The following is an 18,919-nucleotide window of genomic DNA, read 5'->3' as shown; positions in this document are numbered from 1 at the left end:
CCTGCTCACTCCAAGCACTGCAAATCACTCCAAGCACTGCATCTCCTGCCCAGCCTGCCTGGAGTCATCGGCACCGCATGGTCCACGTCCCCCCTGTGGCGCTGGACGTGTCCCACCAATTCATGGCACTGGTTTGGGGTGTGAGGTTTTTTGGGGGAGCAGCTGGGCAGCTCTGATTTGGCCGTGAGGCCAGGCTGATGGCAGCGTGGCTCAGGACGAGGAGGAAGAACAGGGGATAAAAGCGAGGATAAAAGTGATTTAATGCGACTTTCTGGGTTTTCTGGTGTTCAGAGGGAGCTGGGAACTGGAGCGGCATAAAGAAGGGCTGATTTAGGAGCTGCTCCAGCTCGTCTGGTGCCACGATGGCTCCCTCCGGAGCTGCTTAAATAGCCCGTGCGTGGTGAGCACGGCGCCGGCGCTGCCACCTCTCCGGGGCGGTGGTGGGGACGTGTCCCCCGCTCCAGCCAGGGGACGTGGCCCATCCGATGGGCTCGTGCAGTAGAAGTGGGCTCCTGCACCTCCCGTGCAGAAACGGGACCTCCTCAGAGGAAACGAGCCCATCTGGGGAGCCCTGGGCCAGCATTTGGGGACGGGTTTCCTTGAAAACACCGGTGAAAATATTCCTGGTGGGAGGAGGGAACGGAAAGCCTGGGTGCTTGTAAAGGAAACTCCTTTCCCTGTTGTTTTTTTCCCCAGGAGGGTCACAGGAGGGGGTTGGAAGGGGCATCCTGGCCTCTTGCAGGTGGCTGATGAGGATGGGGTTAATTGGTGCCAGTATTTATTTATTTATTTATTTTGCCTTTGGCTTGGCTTGGCTGGGCAGCTCCAAAGCTGCATTTCTAGCTGGTGCTGCCAGAGTGTGGAGTCTGCTGGAAAAAGACCAAAAGCAATCAAAATTGCTCCTTCTTCGTTGTCGGGGCTGTTACGGGGCTCCTCCAGCTTCCTTCCTTTGGGCAGCACCGAGCACAAGGGTTTGGCCACCCCAGCCGGGGCTCCAGAGGCTGCTGTGAAAACATCCCCTCGGCTCACGCGCATTTCCAAAAATCGAGCATCTCCTGCATGTTTCTGGGGCTTGAGGAAACTTCTTCTCCTGCGTGCAGGGGGGGGCTGATGTTCGGGGAGAGATGCTCGTGCGATGGCAGACAGCAGGGGCAGATTTTTGGGGGAAAAGGAGGGCGTCCCAGAGGACGCAGCCTCTTGCGCATCCCGGCTGGGGGAAGCTGCTGGGGAGGGGGGGGGGAGCGGCTGCGATTTTTAGGCGTGATTTGGCTGAAAGCTGAATTAAGGAATCCTTGGCGGTGCCGCAAGGCCCTTCCTCCCCCTCTGCTGCTCAGCCCGGCTCCTTTCCTGGGTTTCTGTTGCCCTCTAGTGGGACCTGAGCTGGCAGCTGGGCTCGGCCGGGGGGGGGCTCAGCAAAAAGGAGAGGGGAGAGGCTGCTCAAAAGCACCTCCCGCTTCCCAAGGCAGCTTTCTATGAACAGCTCTTATTTTTCTGGAAGCATTTTTAACCAGGCGTTGTCAACCTCAGCAGAACTAGGATAGAAGGAAACGAGAAAAAAAAAAATAAAGGCCATAAGGGGGGGGGGAGCAGGGGGGATATTTTTAAGCAGAAAGGGCGCAGCGCCCTGAGACGTGATGGGAGGAGAAGCTGGCTGCTGGTGGCATCGGTAGCGGTGACAGCAGGTAAGGGAGGGCTTTGCAGCTACCCGTGGCGGGGTGCTGCTGGGCACCTTCCTCCGGTAACGCCCAGGGGCTGCAGGCACCCACGGGTAACGCGGCCGCACGGCACACGCGTGTGGGGGCCTGGGGGCTCGGGCAGGAGGCCGCTGGGCGCACGCCTTGAAGGGAAAGGATGGGGTCTGCTGCCCCTGCGAGCCACCGAGCTGCTCTTGCAAAACCAGAACAGCTGCACGGAAAGCAGCATCGTCAAGAACGTGAGTGCCAAGGAACAAAAAAAAAATAATAAAATAGAAAACACACTGCGAGGGAAGAGGCTCCGGGAGAGACAGCAAAGAGCGTGAGGTCAGAGAGAGAGGCTTATGCAAAGGCTTGAAAGAAGCAAGGGAGCGTAGCGAGAGTGGGAACCCCAGCCTTCAACTGCCTGACAGCTGCTAGGGGAGGCAGAGAAACGAAGTCAGGTGTTGATTAAGAGGCATACACAGCCTACGATGAATTTGGGTGTTGATTAAGAGGCATACACAGCCTACGATGCTGCGTATCCCCCCCGTGCCGCCCTTTCCCCCTTCCAGATGCTCTGGGAAGGAGCCTGCCATCCTTACTTTTATTTTGCAGCCCAGCGCCCCAAGGTTATTCGGCCACAGCAGTGAGATTTCAGCCGAGCATCTCCGAGACACGGTTCGGTGCCCTGTCTCCTCCCCGGGAGCTGCTGCCGTGCTCTGCCTGCAGCGGGTGGGCACACGGGGAGCAGGTGGGGGCCGTTAGCACCCAGAAATAGAAGGAGGGTGGTTAAGGTGCCTTTTCCCCCTCACAAAACCTTTTGTTAGGAGGTAGCAAAGCACGTCTCCAGGCTGGTAGCTAGTTGTTCTGCATCATTTTGAGGTTAGGAGCCCAGTGGTGAAGTGAGGGAGGAAGGCAGGTTCCTCGGTGCGTGTGTGCAAGGTGAGATTTCCCCTGGGAAGCGTGGCTGTGTGTGCATCTGCTGGCTTTTCTATCTGTAACAGAGCTCTGTTACTTTGTGTGCGAGGGATGCCGGTGCTCCAGGCTCTGGCACTGTCCTGAGGGAAGGTCTCCTAAGCTCGTCGCCTGAATTCAGCTGCCTAAGGGGTGGTTTGGAGGCGCTGCCCCATCTCTGGATGTGCTCAGCCCTTGCACGGATCCAGCCGAGGCCTCCCGACCAGGTATGATCCAACCAGCTGGGGCTTGTGAACGAGGTGCCTCCAAGCACAAGTTTTTATTTATTTATTTATTTATTTTTTGCAGCTGGATGCAAAACGTTGAATACTAAAATAAAAAATAACATTGCTCCTGGGAACTCCTGCTACAACGACCCCCCCTCGCCTTCTTGTACCACCTCGGCTCCGTTCCCTGTTGTGCACGTGGGTGTTTCCCCTCCCTTCCCCGGGATCGAGGGAGAATCCTTTCCAAAACGTGTCATTTAATTGCAGAGCGTTTGCCAAACGCGGAGACCTCTTGGCTAAGGCTGCGAGAGCCTGTTTGGATGTTTGAGTGGGGAAAACAAATGAAAAGGTTCCTCCTCGCTTCCTTTTTGCCGTGCTACCTGCAGGCAGCGGGCTTTTCCTAAAGAGCGGGGAGGAGGCTGTTTGGCGAGGTTTTTGCTTAAAAAAGAGCAAACTGGGGGGTTGCGCAAAGCCAGAGCCAGTGGTGGAGATGCTGAGCCGTGGTGGGGATGCTGGCCCTGAGTTGCATTTGGGGTGATGCCAAGTGGGGTACGGCCCAGCCTGCAGCGGGAGCATGGGCAGGGGAAGGACTGGGACAAGTCCTGCCTTTGGGAGAGGCAGAGGAGGCTGCGAGCCAAGCGAGCCCTTCTGCCTTGTGACTGCAGAGGGAAGCAGGGAGCTGCTCTGGGTGCTGGGACTGGGTGAGCGGGGCCGGATCCCCCCCCCAAAGCCCCTTGAGCTGGGATGGGGCAGCTGCTGCCCAAACCCCCCTCCAAAGCCCAGTGTTGTTCATGGCCTGTGTCACACGTGGGACTTGAATAACCTAGAAAACTTCTAAAATTCCAGTCTGCAAGCAAAAATCATGGTTATCCTCATAAACCAGCCGAACCCCAAAGCTGGGGATGTGGGGGTGTGTGCGCGCTGGGTGGCTCATGCTGTTTTGCTGTGCCACGGAGGGTTTGGATGTTTTTTCATCTCTGTCTCCTGGGGTTTTCTCTGTGTTGGCTCATTTATTTTTTTACAGGCCAAGCAAATTGAGGAGAAAAGAAATGCGCTTTGGCTCTAGGAGGATTTGGAGATGACAGTCCCCATTCGCCTGGTGCGCTGGGAAAACCCACGGTGCAGCTCCCTGCTGGGGGCTGCTCAGCTCCGGCGCGAGCAACCGGTGGCTCTAATTTCCCTTCCTGCCCTCCGAGGCTGAATAGCATTTCATAAAAATAACAGAAGAGACAACGAGACTCTCTCTGGGAAAAGAAATAATCCTGGGGAAAACAAAAGGGGTGCTGAAGGAGATTTTCTGGAGAAATGGGGCTTGGCGAGGGGCTCCCCTGCGAATTGATTTCCCTGCTCGGTGCCACCTTGCACAGGCCATTTCCCAAGCACCAGGAGGCTTCGGTGCTCCTGGTTTTCTCAAGCGTTTCCCAAGGTTTCTCTCTTCCAGCCTTGTTTTTTGAGAGGTTGAGGGTTGCTTTGTTTCTGTCGCTAGTTTTTGAGCCCAGCTCCTAACCTTCCTCCTGCCACGAGCAGCCCTTCCCTGCGTTTTGGCTGCAGAGCGCGTGGTTTTTCTCAAAGCGAAGCTTTTATTTTTACCTGCAAATCCTCCTGTAGGAAAGCAGAGCACGTGCAGGCTGCCGACGCAACCCCAGTGCCTCGTAACCCCAAAGCCGAGGGTAGGAAGTCATCGCTGCCAGCTCGGGCGATGCTGGTGGATGCATCCCCTGTGGAGGGAACGGTTTGCATCGTGCAGCAACTTCCTTCGGAGCAGGACAGAGATTAACAGCTCCTTTCTGCTGGGCTCAGCAGACGGCTGCTGAAGGGCAATGACACCGCTTTGCCAGGGCAGGTCTGAAATGATAAATTGGAGATGAAAGGGTTCACGTCCCAGCAACGTTTTAGTGGGTCGTGCCCCATATTTATGTCTCGGTCCTCTCGTTGGAAGAAGGCAATACAAACACGATGCGATTTATTGGCACAAAAGCTGCGTGGTTTGCAGCCATCGGGGTTTTTTGCCCGGCTATCAGAGCGGGGCAGCGCTGAATGAAATTAAAGCGATCAGTAAAATGCTGCAATGCCTCTGGCTGGGGCTGAGATTTTTGCATTCCTTTGAAAAGGATGGGAAAAAAAAAAATCTGAGTGCAAAAGGCCCTCAGTGCTATTTTAGTCTGGACAGAGGAGAGGCTGAAATCTTTACAGCTTGCTGCTTGGAAATTCAAGCTGTAAGAAGAGGAAAAAACCTCTTAGCAGTGAACCTCAGAGGTTCAAAGCCCTGGCTTGGCCCCGAAAGAGCAGCTCCGTGTGCGCTCCACGGGCTGCTGCATTGCGATGGGGAGCTCGGCAGTGGGCTCTGAGCCAGGGTGGTTGGAGGCAAGAACCTGAAGCGTGAAATCAGCTGGAAGAAAGGCCGTGCTTTGCTTTCGGGGATGCGTTCCCACGCGTGCCCCTTCCAGCTCCATCCCCAGGGATTTCTCCCTCCTGGGTGTTTCACGACGCCCGGCTCGCTGCCTCGCGCGCCGAGCATCCAGCAGCTGCCGGGAGCTCGTTGTCTGGGAGGAAACCTTGCAGTTATCCTTCATCACTTCGGCCTTAATTTCATGTTTCTACTCCATCAGTTGATGAATGAGATCAGGCAACGCCGGCCGTCGTCAGCCCAGCTGTGCAAAATGGGCGACGTGGGGCGGTTTCGGGTTGCCTCTCCCCATCTCTCATGTCAGCTGGTGTTTCAGTCGCAGTGGCTGCTGGCAAGAGATTTATGCAGAAATCTTTCTTTGTATCTTAAAAACGCTGGAAATGTCTGATGTTAGCAGGGAGAAAAGGCAACCCGTGTGTGTGTGATGGCAGAGGAAGGAGATGTCCCTGAAAGGCCCTTAAATCTACTCTGAATGCACCAGGTCAACTTGGGAGGCAGGTGGCTCAGTTTCTCAGCTGCTTCTTTTGAAGGCAGAGCTTTGCGTTTCTCCGGCCAGCGGCGGCCTCCAAAATCTCATCTTCGCATCCTCGGCTCTTCTCTAGGTCGGAGCTGAGCCCTCCCTGCGCCTGTCCGGGCTCCTGTGCCTTTGCGCGTTCCCAGGCTGGCTGCAGAGCGGAGCTGAGCCCTGCCTGGGAGCTGTGGGGTGATGCTGGAGATGAATATTTCCTAATGCTGGAGTGGGCTCGGCAAGTGCTTCCCCTGCCCTGCAAATTCTGCCTTCCACAAAAAATGGAATAAGGAAAGGGGGAGAGTGCGTTGGGGTGAGATCTGGTGAAAAGGAGGGGGTGGAAAAAGTTTTCTTCCGAAAAACTTGGGGAAAAGGACAAAACTCTTCTTGGCTTTTTTTTTTTTTTTTTTTTAAAACCTGGAAAAATTTAAATGGCTTCCTCTGAGCAGCCCAGCAGGCAGGGCTCCTGTGCTGGCCCGTTTTCCATGCTGCCCTCTGGTTTCCACAGAGCTCCTCGCCTGCAGGCTGGGCTGTGACTCCCCGCCCCCCCTCCCAGGGCACCACCAGCCACGTCTCCAAATGCCCCAAATCTCCCCCTTGCTGTCCCTGTGCCCTCGGGCAGGACGGAGACCCCTGGCCACCCCCTAGCTCGAAGGCTGCAGCTTTGCCTCGCGTCAGAGCATGACAAAAATCAAGGCGAGGGGCCCTGGCGCTAATGTTTTACATCTGCCCAAACGCTCAGAGCGCAGCGGGGTTGCTTGCGAGAGGTAATTTCTTCTACGAGACCGGCAGACACGGCTCCTAGAAAAGGCTCTAAAGCTGATCTGATTTATTTTTTTTCTTCAGTTGCATTGGCCGCTCCAGGAAGAAATATCCCAAATTTAGGGCTTCCCTTGCTGCCCGGCACCATCCGGCCACTCGCTGAGATTTAAATGATTTTGCTAACCCGGTTATTACACGGAAAGGCGGTTTGGGGGGCACGGCAGCAGCTGATGGTGCCAGCTGTGCTCTTGCAGATTTCTCTAACAACAACCCCAGATTTCTTTATAATAAATAAATAAATATATATATATATATATTTAGAAGCCTGCTTGGAGGGGAGCGAGGCGGAGGCAGGTATCTCGTGGTGTGCTTCCAGCGCTCGCACTCCATCAGGAGCCTGGGTCGTGGCCAAGGCGGGGGCGGCCGGCGCAGCCTCCCCGACCTCCGTGGGGTGGGAGCGCGGCCACTTCCGTCCCGCAGCTCGGGTTGCCCGTGCTGGGATGCCTCAGCCAGGTGCTTTGGGCTTGCTTCGGGGCAGAAAAAGGGGATTTGGCCATGGGGCTGGGGGCGTGCAGGATGTGGGGGGGGGGAGCGGGGCACGTGCTTGGTGCTTTTTTTTAAAAATAAAGTGACTTTTGCGCATGGTCATTTGTCTTTGTGACGTCTCCGGGTTGCTCTCCGTGCTGTGGGGTCGGTCCTGCTCTTGTCTCTGCATTTGTGGCTGCCCGGGAGGTGACGTCCATCACTGGGTGTTCAGCTGGGGTCTGGTGTCGGGGGGCCCTGGGGGTTCAGCCCGCAGCACCGGGTGCTTTTGGTTCAAACCGTGGGGTCCTGCGGCCTCGTTCCCATGGGAGACGTGGGCTCGGAGCAGCCAGATGGGTTTGGACGGGCACGTTGAACCCAGACCCGTGTGCTGACGCGTAGCCTGGGGTCGTGCTTGGTTTATTCCCCCAAAATAAGGCATCATAAGGAGCCACGAGTAAAAACATGGCCAAAATTGCGCATGCCCCCAGCACCCCCAGGCTGTGGCCGGTCCCCGGGCGCACGGGGCTGGATGCGGCCGTGATTGATGAGCGACTTCTCTGCCCTGCGGGGCCACGGCTGCAGCTTTGCTTGTTCAAGGGCTTTGGGGGAATTTCTGTCTGCCTTTAGGCTCTGCTTTTCTGATTATAAGCCTTCCTGTTCTGCGTGAGAAGGCCAGAGGGTCAGTGGGGGGAAATGAGGCTTTCCTTAATGAGCAAAGAGGCCTTAACGCTTCTAACCCCCTTTCTTGTCAAAGATTCAGCTGCGGTGTGACGCAGCTTGGTCCCCTGTGTTCTCAGCAGAGCTTTTTTTGGTGTGCTCAGGCTGATAGCTCCCATTTTACCCCCCCCAAACCCTTCTGTTGGCTCTCGCCAAGCCCCCTTCCCGCAGCCAGTGGGAGGCTGGGGCTCGGCGAGCGCGCGGTGACAATGGTGACAAGCTCAGGCTCCCCAGGGAACAACCCAGCTGTGCTTGGGCTAACGAAGCGGCTTCCTAACGACTCTGATGGCCGGATCCCAGACGGCGTGGAACAGCCTGCCGGGTTGTATCTCGTGGAGCGCAGCCAGTTTGCAGCAGCTGAGGCTCCGGGGCCTCTGATCCTCGGATCCAAGGGATGAGGCGTTGGGGCCGCCTCAATCCGCTCGCCTCAAAGCCCCGCAGCAGCAAAGGGGGCGATTCGCAGGAGCCTGAGAGGAAGGAGGATTTCTGGAACCTTAAAGGTTCCCAGTGAATTCAGGGTTTTTTCCCTTCCCATCTGACTGAGGCCATAAACAAGCCTCTGTGGGTGCTGGGGATGCTCGCTGGAGGGTGGCAACCCAGACCAGCAAGAGCTTTGGGAGGAGCACCCCAAACCAGCATATAAAGGCCGTGGGGGCTATCGGTGCCTCCACGTGGAGGTTCACGGATTTGCCCCAGGCTGGCTGGGATCCCGTGGGGCTCCTGGAGGAGGCTGCAGGGACCCGGGGAGGCTCCGTGCTTGCAGCCACCTCTTACCGAAAGCTGAAATCCGAGCGCGTGCCTCTCGGGCTCACGGAGCCGTGAACCCCGGGGAGGGGGGGACCTGCATTTGGTTCCTCTGCCAGCGCCTGTTTATGCGTTTTATCCAATTACTGCTTAATGCAAAATGCATAAGGAGCCCTTGGAGCGGGGACAGAAACCCATGGCCCGGCTTTGTGGTCCTCATCGGCAGAGACGACCCTTTAGGACAATTTCCAGTCTCAGCTGAATGACTTCATGAGAAGATTTCTCTGTCTCTCTTTTCTTTTTTTTTTTTTTTTCTTCTTTTTCCAACCAGTTGCCGGTTAATTTTTGCTCTGATTTAGGAACAAAAGCTCTGTCTGGAGGCTGAATTTGCTTCACTTCAACATCCCACTGCTGGGTCCCAGTCAGGCTTTTGCTGCTGGATTAAAAGATTTGTGTGCTGGGGAATTAGGGCTGCTTCTAAGAGGTCTTGAGCTGGCCCACCTCAAACAACAAAAGTCATGGGGAGGGTCTTTGAAAACGTTATGGCACGGTTGGTACCGTGGCTTCCCGGCCAGCCTTGACACGAGATGGGAAAGGAGCAGCTCGTACAGCCCAGCCGCATTGTGGCTTTTGAGGTTTCAGCACGTGAAAGCAACAAATTGTCTGTTTAAGTGAAACCTACACTCCCGGCCGGCTCCCAGAGGAGCCCCAGATCCCGAGCCAAAATCTGAGAGAGCGGAGGGAGAAGAATCAATCATTATTATAGGAAATAAAGCAAACTCCAAGGCTCTCTTTCCCTTCTTCCTTTGGCGAATTCTCTTTTTGGCTCAGATTTTCGCATTCTTCTTTCTAAAGCGGCCAAAGAGATGGGGATAGATAACGGCTTCCCCTGCCCCTCCAGCCAGGTTTCAGCCTGGAGGAGATGCTGAACCCGGGACCCAAATCCCTCCACTTACTTTAATGGAGATGCACCACGCGAGCTGATTAACCGCAGACCTTCTGCACGCCCAGCAAAGAATTTTTTTTTCCAACCTAATTGGATTTGCTCTCTCTATTTCTGCAGCTTTTGTGCTCCTTATTTTGTTATTTATAGAAAACAGCTGTCGGCGCGGCAGCCGGCCCGTGGGGAGCGCGGGGCCGGGCCAGGTTTGTCCGTGCGATGGTGTGGGGAGGCTCAGGTGTGAGAAGGGGGCTTCAACCCTCAGTGGGGGAAATCAGGGCTTGGGGCTGCCTTTCCTTTACACGTCTGGGTGAAATGCCAGCTCCGCCGAAGGAAATGGAGGCTGGGAGAGGTTTCGCTCTTGACGAGCCACCCCTGGGAACACCCTTGAACCAGAGACTGGGTAAAAACCATGATTGCATGAAAAAATTGGTAAATCCTGGCTGAAAAAGCCTCTGAGGAAGGCAGGAGCTTTTTCCATCCGGGTTCTGTCGGATGGGCAGGGAAAAGCCAGGGATTGCATTTCCAGGTGAGGAGCAGAGCCGCAGGATGACTGTCGTAATGCTGACTAAGCCAGTTATCAGAGCTGCGATTAACCTTGGTAATTAATCTCAGGGACTGAACGTGGTGGAGGTCAATGTTGTCAGAGCTAGCTGGGAGATGTGGTGATGTAATTGCTTTGGAGCTCTCAGCTCTCCCTATCCTATTCTCCCCCTACTTCTGCTCGTCTTTTATATTTTTGGGGAGCTTTGCTTCGTATTTTCTACTTCCAAGGAGCTGAGCCTGAAGGGCGTTTTTCCAGACGTGGCAGCACTGCAGCCAAACCCTCCTGCTCCCTTTCCGTGCCCGATGGGGCTGGGGCAGCCGTGTGGGCTGGGTTACGGGGCCAGCTGGGTGCAGCAGATGGGCCGACCTGCCTGCAAATCCCCTGCTGCAAAATTGCTGCGGGCTCGTTGCTTTGCTGGGTGGGAATGTGGAGGGAACGGAGCCAGGGTGGTGACTTACTTGGGTAAGGTCATGCCGTGAATTTATGGCAGCTGGAAATCAGCTGCATCCTCCCCGGTGCTCTGCTAGCCCCAAAGCATCCCTCCTCCTCCTCCTCCTCCTCCTCCTCCTCCTCCTCCTCCTGAGCAGCACGGGGGCATCTTGCTGGGAGCTCAGCCCCGTGCCGAATGGCAGGTGGGTCAGAGCCAAGCTCCCGAACGCCTCCTGTCCTCACGATTCAAGTCAAAAAAGCAATGTGTGCTGGTAAAAGGAGAGCTTAGTTCGTGAACAAAGGATTGGCTACTGATAGCAACGTGATTTACAGTGAGGCTTAGGCCAGGCAGCTCCAGGAGTGCTTTTATGTGACAGCCTAATGGTTATTAATTTGTCTGGAATTTGCTGTAATGCTATTAATCCTGATGGGCTTGTTGGATACTTAATGCAAATATTTTAAGTGCTTCTGTGGGATTTTTCCCTGGAATGGCGTGTTTAGGTGCACAGCCCACATGCAAGCTCCTGTTTTGATGCAGCAGTCCCCAGATTCCCCCCGTTTCATGGGGGCATCACCTGGCCACGTTCTTCCCCATCCTCGGTAGGGCTGTGCTGAGCACCCATCTCTGGGCTCATCCAGTGTCCCTGCCCACCCTGTGCAGGCTACAAATTCCTCCTCTTTACAGCGCCGAACATCTTTCATCTCCTCCTCTTTGCTCGAGCCACCAAATTGCCCGTGTCCCCGGCTGGCTGCCCCGCGCTGGTTCTGCCTAACCCAGCGCTCCCAGGGGTTATCCCTTTCATTTCTCCCTCGCTTTGATTCCTTGCCTTATCGTCGCTGGCTGGCAAGCTGAGCTGCAGCCATGTGTTTCTGTTTAGGTGGCCTGACAGATTGAGGTTTGCAGCCTTCTTGGTGGGAAACGCGGCTCCAAAACCCTGGAAACGTGTGAAGGTTGCAATCCGATTCCGGCTGCTTTTCCCCGCTCCCCTCCTCCCCGGCCCTGCAGGGAAAGCGCAGCTGATGCCAAGGGGAAAGTGGAGCAGGGGGTAGGAAAAACTCCAAACCTCCCAGGGAAGCTGGAAATATATGTAGGACTCGATCCAAAGATTGATTAAATAAATCACAGGCTGGGACTGTGAGAGCGGCAGGTTGCTTCGGAGGGATCGGCTCCCAACTTCTGGCTGCTGGGGGGGGTCTGGGCTGCTCTGCGGCGCCGCTGCCCCAAATGCTGGGGGAGAAAAGGCTTCGGTGTTAGCTTAAATCCAGGCAGCGCACGTGTTTCCCATGCAAAGCCCTCCGAAGGGGTTTAAGCCTGGTGTGGGCGAGCAGAGCTGCTCGGGGCTTTGCTGCCTGCGGGAGGACGGCGTCCCTTGGGGGATGCGCTGGGGAGGGGGCCGGCAGCGTCCCCCGATGCCAACGGTCCTATTCCCACGGGCAGGTTGACGCCTCCGCTCCGGGCGAGCAGGCCGGTGCTGGTGGGATCGCTGCAGACAAAAAGCCCTTTGAAGGCTTCGGGGATGGGAGTCAAGGGCTGGCCGTGCCCCTGCGCTGACGGGCGAGGGCTGGGGCGAGCTCGCCTCAATCGGCGGCTTTATCCTTTCTTGTCCTTTCTTTTCTGCCTCTGCCCCGTCTGGAGCTCCCTAGCAGTAAGCAAATCCAGGCGGCTGCGTTATCTCCGAACTCATCGCTCAGGATCACGCCGATCGTGGCAGCGCCCCTGCGTGCCCCCGTGCGTGGCGTGGGGCTCGGTGGGCATCTCGGCGCGTGGCTCGTGCCCCCACACGTGCAGTCTCTGTGCCCGGAGTAGGGCTTTCAGCCTCCCCGGGGGGCTGCAGGCGAGCGGGTCGCCTCTCGTGACCTTCTCACCGAGCCAAATCTCAGGGCTTGGCTCCCAATGCGGCTGAGTGGTGCAACAGCTTCCTTCCCAGCTGAAAAAGCCTTTCTGGGAACGAGGGGGAGAGAGGCACTTTCCACTCATCCCTTCCCGGGGCGTTTGGGAATAGGTGGGTCTGGAAATACCCCCCAGCGTGAGCGCAACCACAACGCCCATCTCGGCTCCAGCCGGGTGATGCTGAGCGGGTGGGGATGAGACCTGCTCACCCTGCAGCTTCGCGGACCCCACAATGGGATGGGGGATTTGGGAGAAAGAGGGTTTGCAGGACGGGATCGCTGGTGCTTATAGGGTCAAACGTGCTGCAGCCCTGCCCGGGATAAGCAGCGTGAGGTTCCCCTTGACATCATTTTACAAGGAAAGCGTCCAGGGACAGCCCTGCCTTTCTGCTGAATGATTCCTGATGGGAGCTGAGTGTTTGCCAGCAAAAGGGTGGCCAGTTGAGTATGTTTGCCCCGGTGTGTGGCTCACAGAGCCCAGCTTGTTCCTGGCAGCTACTGCTTGGCTTTCACGGCCAATTTGGAGAGAGCTTTGAGAGCTCAGCACCATGTGCTGTGCCCTGGGTGGCACTGAGCTGCTCCAGGGAGGTGCGGGGGGAAAAACCCGGCGAGATTTTGGCAGAGGGAGGCGGGACGCTGGCTTCTGGAGCAGAGGAAGGAGCAGGGTCCTGCTTTGTCCCTGCTGAAGCTGGGCATTTCACCGGGTGGCTGGGTCTGCTTCCAGCCAGATGTTTTGTGACTTCGTTCCGCTTGGTTCCCAGCGTCTGCTCCCGCTATCAGCCTGGCCTCCGAGGCTCGCTTGCTGCTGGCGGCAGATTCCCCTCCTGCATTCGTAGCGGGGGCCAAGAATAATACATATCCACCGTGACGTGCCCGGGTCTCCTCCGAAGCCCCCGAGTCTCGTGACTGTGGGAGGATGGGGGCCTCAATGTGTGCAGGAAGGAAAAAGGAGGGAGAAGCAAGCAGCGGGGCTGGGAAAGGCACGGCGGGAGGCAGGGCTGCTGGAAAGATGCAGCAAGGGTGTAGGGAACGGTCAAGAGTATTTATAGGATTCCCATCCCTACATGGCCAGCATCTCACCCGTGTGGGCAGCCTGACCCTAGCCAGGGACCGCAGGCACCAGGGGTTAAATGTGCAGGGTCCGCGCCTTTTTGTCTCCAAGTGAGAGTCGGTTGTCAGAGCAGGATCTGCAGTGCCAGGCTAGGAGAAATGGACTTGCAAAAATAAATAGTGCGGGTCACATGTGTTACTGGCTTTTGCTGGAGGAACAGAGTGTTTACACGAGTGCCTGGAGGCTTGGCTCTGCTTTATGCTGGCGGGAAGGGTCCTGGAGGAGAGGCTGATCTCCAATTAATTGAGATTCAGCTGTTGTTTGGGAGGTCCGGCTCTTCCCTGTGATGTTGCCTTCTGCCCTGTGAACTGGGTGTCTCTGGGTGTTCTGTGTTTCCCGAGCCCCCGCTGTAGCTGCTGGTGAATGGGTCCAGCACGGCCATGCCTGGAGGCTGGCTGGGTCCCCCCAAACCTCACCTGGGGGTCCCACACCAGGGGGGTCTCTTCCTGGTGCTGGGGGGATGACCCTCAGCATCGGCGGCTGGGAGCTCTGCCAGCACCTTCCCTGCTCTTCCCTTAACAGAATTATTTGGGCATCCCCCCAGGGGTGCTGAGAGCACTTGTTCCTGCTGCCCGGTCTTCCTTTTGAAGTCCTCATCCCCCCGCACAGACATTGCAGCCGCCAGCCCGCAGCTAATCGCGATGCCACGCGGGCAGCTGGAGCCCAGCTCAAGCACCAAAGCCTGCCCAGCTGTCACGAGGGCAGGGGGAGAAGCAAACGTGCTATGGGGACAGAATCGATTCCCTTTAACGCCTCTTCGGGGAGAGCAGCATCTCCTCGTCCTCTCCCTGCCCGTGGCAAGCTCTGGCCCCAGGCTGCTTTTTTTGGGGGGCAGCATCAGCCAGAGAAAGGCTTCCAGGTGCTGCTTCCTTGCAGGAGAAGCCATGAAAACTTTTAATCCCTTTTCCATGGCTGTGGTGTCAGTACATCCTCTAGCGAAACAGCATCAAGGGAGGTAAAGCCCGGATCTTGGGGTTCGCATCCTCACGCCCTAACCTTCTCCATCCCTAAATCCAACGTAAGGGCTAGCTTTATAGCACGAAACGAGGCCCCAGGATTTCCTGGCACCGGGCACGTTTGTTGGCCCGGAGCTCGGCAACGAGCCCATCCGATGGTGCCGGCGATGCTCCGCCAGCCGCTGCCCCCCTGCAGGTTGCCCTTTTATTCCGTCAGCTGTGCCAGCAGAGCCCCGCTCCGTGCCTTGCTCCGCAAAGACAACCGAGAGGTGTTAAGTGCTTATAAACGGAGCATAAACACAGCCCTGCTGGTGTGCAGCCACGAACCTGTTTAACACTTTCTAAAGTGCTTCAAGAAAGCCACTTCTGCTCAGCGCAAGGTTTTGGGATCCAGGAACCAGAAAGTCTTTAACAGCCTTAACTTCTTGCCTGTTCCCCCCATTAGGATAAAGCTAACGCAGCCCAGGTGCATCTGCAGAGGGTTTGGTTCCCTGTCCCAGAGCACGGGCTGCTCTCAGATGCTGTGTTATAAATGAACACGATAACGATGGAAAGCGAATCCCTGAGGGCAAGGAGGAAGGGATGGCGAGGAGACAGCAATGGGAGGATGCGGATTTATTTTTGGCATCTTCTGGGGATGTTCAGGTGGTCAAACGCAGCAAAGAGCCCAGAAGGGGCTCTCGTTTTTTGGAGCTGCTACTGCCACGCATGATCCCATCCCCGGGCAGTGGATGAGGGAGAGGATGGACGGGGTGGCTCGGCTCTGGTTCTCTCTCCAGGTACCAGCGTAGTTGCTGGTGCCAAAAGCTGGGTCGGAATCACCTCCAGCAGCTCTGGTTTGGGTGTTTTGCTGCTTCCCGTAAAGGCACGAAGGGGTTTCCACAGCTTTGGCAAGCTCATCTGCCTGCTAGCAGAGCCTGAAATTCTAAACGGAGATGTTGGGCTGCTCCCCAGTGAGCTTGTTTTTATCAGTTTTGAGGACTTTAGCTCTTTTCTGGAAATACTGGGGCATCCTTAAAGATGCCAGCAAGTCCTGCTTTGGGTAATACGCTCATTTTTTAACAGGTTTTTCCTTCTGCTGTGGCAGCATGGGTAAAGCTTTCTCCTTCCCCTGCTCTGAGGTGACTGGTGTGATAATTGGGTCTAAATTGATTCAAACCATTTCCTGTAAGTCCCTAGGGAATAAATTTCCCAGATCAATGGATGCCACTAGCAGTCGCTGGAAGCTCTGCTGCCCTAAGCAGGGCTCGGAGGCGGTGTTTTATTGAATCTGCCATGCCTCCTGCTTGTCGCAATTATTCCCCGTTTGAGCAAGGACCCCAATTTTTCCTGGGCTCTGATGCTTTGGGCGTGGATCTCTGTGATATAACGAGTAGGATGAGGCTGGGATTTGGGTCACCACCGGGTGCAGGTGCTGCCGTAACCTCTCCATCCCCAGCACGTGGGGGCAAAAAGGCTCTGATTTGGGGGTGGAGGTGCTGGGGCCAGATGCAGGGTGTTTGGCTGTCTTGGGCAAAGCTTTTCTCTCCCATGGAGAGTTTCTGCTTTCTTCTGTGCTTCCCCCCACCCGTGGCACAGCTTTCCCTGCTCTGGATGGACCTTTTGGCCTGGCAGCCGGGATTCATTGCTGGGAGTCCAGCCCATCCTTCAGGTCATTTTGGTTGTGGAAACAAGTGGGCATCAAGTCCTCTTTTCCCAAAAATGCTTCAAACAAAGCAAGAGGCTTCTGCCTGCCCTTGCTCACGTTTCTGGGTGTTTTTTGCCAGATTTTGCTGCGGGCATTGTCCCTTTGTTGGGGCCTGCTGAGCTTTCCCAGGGATGCTTCTTGCCCTCCGAGGTCCCAGCTGGAATCTCTTGGAAACCAGAGATGCTTCTGGGTACAGAAAAGCTCCTGGCTTTGGCACGGACAGTGAGGGCTGAGCATCCCCCCTCGGAACTGCTGCCGCTTGGCTGCTCCCAACCGCATCCCAGCAGAGGGGAAGGGTCCTGGGCTGCACCTCTTGAGCTGCTCCTGCAGCCAAACACCAGCCTGATCCGAATTAACCTGGGCAGGAAGAGGATCCGGGCAGATTTCCATCCTGGAAAGGAAATAAATCCCCGTACGTTCGCAGCCATCAGCCCCTGTCCAGCTCGATCCAAGGCTGCTCTCTGCCGAGCTCAGACCTGCGGCTGAGATTTATCGGCGCTTGGACGCAGCTCCCTCCTGCTGTGTGTCTTCCAGGGGCTACTTGAAAATGATTTCTTGCCTTCGCCTTCTCACCAGCTCTGCGGATGGTGTTTACTAAGTGTATTTTAATGTGTTCACCTTTCACCTCCTGACTAGACGGGTATCGATCCAATATAGATCCCAGGGAAAGCTGCGGAGGGGACGGGTGCTGCAGCCACCCCTGGGGCTGGGGAGAGGGGGCGGTGGCAGCTGGGACGAGCACGTGGCAGGGCTCAGCACGGTGAGGAAGATCAGTTCCTCATCTTGCAGCCCTATTTGCTGACGGGATGCTCTGCCGGATGGCAGCGGGCATAGCCACTTGGGAAAATACACTCGTGGAGCTGGTTTCTCCAAGGTTTTCCTGGAAGACCAATGTGCTTCTGTGCCCAGAAGATCTGCTGGAGATGTTTCCTTTATTCCTCAGGCACCTTTGATAGGCAATATTAAGGCAGGCTTTGTGAACTGGCGCAGAGAAGCAGATGTGGGGTGAGGGCAACGCACGCGATGGTGCAGGGGTATGGGGACACCACTGAGCACGGTGATTCCTTTTGTGCAAAAAGCTGCTTGCTGCCTCAAACCTGGGCAAATGGGTTCAGTCCCACTGTGTGCTGGGCACGTCATCCTGTAAAAAGCAACACACCGGGCTGCGGGAAGCCCTGGCTCTCCCAGCCCTCGGGAGCAGGGGCAGCGAGCAGCTCAGCCCAGCCCCGCTCCTATCGCTGCCGAGCAAGAAACATCTGCGGCCGTAAAACCCGGCCAGGGAAAATGGGACGTGCTAATCTCAGGCCCGAAACTGGGAGCGATGGGAGGTAAGAGAGGGAAAAGAGGTAAAAGCTGAGATGTCCCAGCTGTTGCCTGCTCTTTCTAACGTCACAGGGAGCAGGCGTTTGTTTGGGGGAGCAGGAGTGATTTCGTGTCTAAGCTCTTTGCCGTCCGCGGGGGCAGGTGGAGGGGAGCAGGACAGGCTCTCCCTAGGGGATTTTTCCTCCGTGTCCCCTCGAGTCCTCTCCTGTGCCTGCCCAGATGGCACAGCTGGATCGCAGCCCCCGTGGCCCATCCCACAACTAATCGGGGCCAGGGAAACCTCGGGGTTTCTTTTCCGAGCCGCCTCAGCCCTTTTGCAGGCTCTCACGGCCTCAGCCCCGATCACGGCTCCGTGCTGCAGGGAGCCGGCGGGGAATGCAGAGGGCAACGCTCCGCAACCCGCCCGCTAATCCGCCCCAAATAAACAGTGCTCAGCAGTGTCACGGGAGCAAAGCCAGGCTCCTGCGGGGATGGGACCGACAGCCGCCCCGCAGGGGTCCCAGAGGCTTTATCCCAGGGGGCTGAGCTCGTGGCAGGGTCCCCGTCCCCGCAGCATGGGGCACCCCCTCTTGGAGCACCCTTGAGCCTGGAGCCCTGCACTCGTTTTTTAGCTTCATTGCTCCTCTTCTCTCTCTGTGGAGGCAGAGGAGGTGGAAATGTCTTTTTTTTTTTTTCCTTTTATTTTTATTTTTTCTATTAGAGCTTTTAATGCTGTTGCAAACGTGGGGCTGGAGTTGCCCAGGGGGGGCGCTGAGCTGGTTGGGGTGATAGGGAGAGACAGCTCTGTGGTGGAGAGGCAGCGGGGATGGTTGTGGGATGGAGAGGGAAGGGAAGAGAAGGGACCGAGCACACCGCAGCCACACACTGGAGCATCCCATCCAGGCAGAGGTGGCCGCATCCTGCTCTGGCTCCCAGGAAAAATGGGCAGCACGGAGCCGAGAGCTAAACCACGAGGTCGTCGGTGCAAAGGCAGCGCTGGAGGCTGGACTGGCTCTGAGTTGGTCAAAAATGTTCCTCCCTCCCTCTTTTTTTTTTTTCTTTTTCTTCTTGTAAACAGGAAGCTGGGGTTTCATTTCACCCCAAATCTTTGCAGAACGTGTCTGTTTTTATAGCAGCCTTTATTTATTTGTTTCTTCCTTTCGTTGGGAACCGGAGAGTTTGCAGCTGATGGAAAGCAGGGGAAGTGTCGGCGGCTCAAATCCCAAACTCCAAGTACGAGCGGTGACTTTCACTGAAAACCCAAAACCTCCTCCCAAAGGGGAAAGACGGGGAACAGGGACGGAAAAAGGGATAATGTTTCCTTCCGTTCCCACTTGAACCTGCGCTGGACTTTGTTTAAGACGAGGCGATGATTTACCCGGGATAATCCCTGGGTCCGGGGGGGGGGTGATTTATGGAGCAATAAAACCAAGCAGAATTGTCTTCATCACAGGTTTTGGGTTTAATTTCTCACTGGAAAAGCTCATGTCCATTATCTTCCTTCCCATAAAAATCCCAGCTGAGCAGGAAAGCTTCT

The 18,919-nt window shown here is 56.2% G+C and overlaps 1 long non-coding RNA gene across 2 annotated transcripts; it reads left to right on the top strand.

The window, feature by feature from the left end:
* The first annotated feature begins 2,449 nt into the window (after positions 1 to 2,449).
* Positions 2,450 to 4,735, top strand: LOC310885691. 2 transcript variants are annotated; one of them, XR_014574894.1, is made up of 4 exons: positions 2,450 to 2,618; positions 2,721 to 2,857; positions 2,940 to 3,206; positions 3,882 to 4,735. It is a non-coding gene; the product is annotated as an uncharacterized lncRNA (long non-coding RNA). The 2 variants fall into 2 exon arrangements; XR_014574895.1 differs by having other exon boundaries at positions 2,467 to 2,618; positions 2,940 to 3,055.
* Positions 4,736 to 18,919: the final 14,184 nt, after the last annotated feature.

The sequence above is a fragment of the Anser anser genome, assembly GCF_964211835.1.
Source record: "Anser anser genome assembly, chromosome: 23".
Taxonomy (NCBI): domain Eukaryota; kingdom Metazoa; phylum Chordata; class Aves; order Anseriformes; family Anatidae; genus Anser; species Anser anser.
Note: the sequence above shows the minus strand (reverse complement) of the source record. Positions and strands in the feature narration are given on the sequence as shown.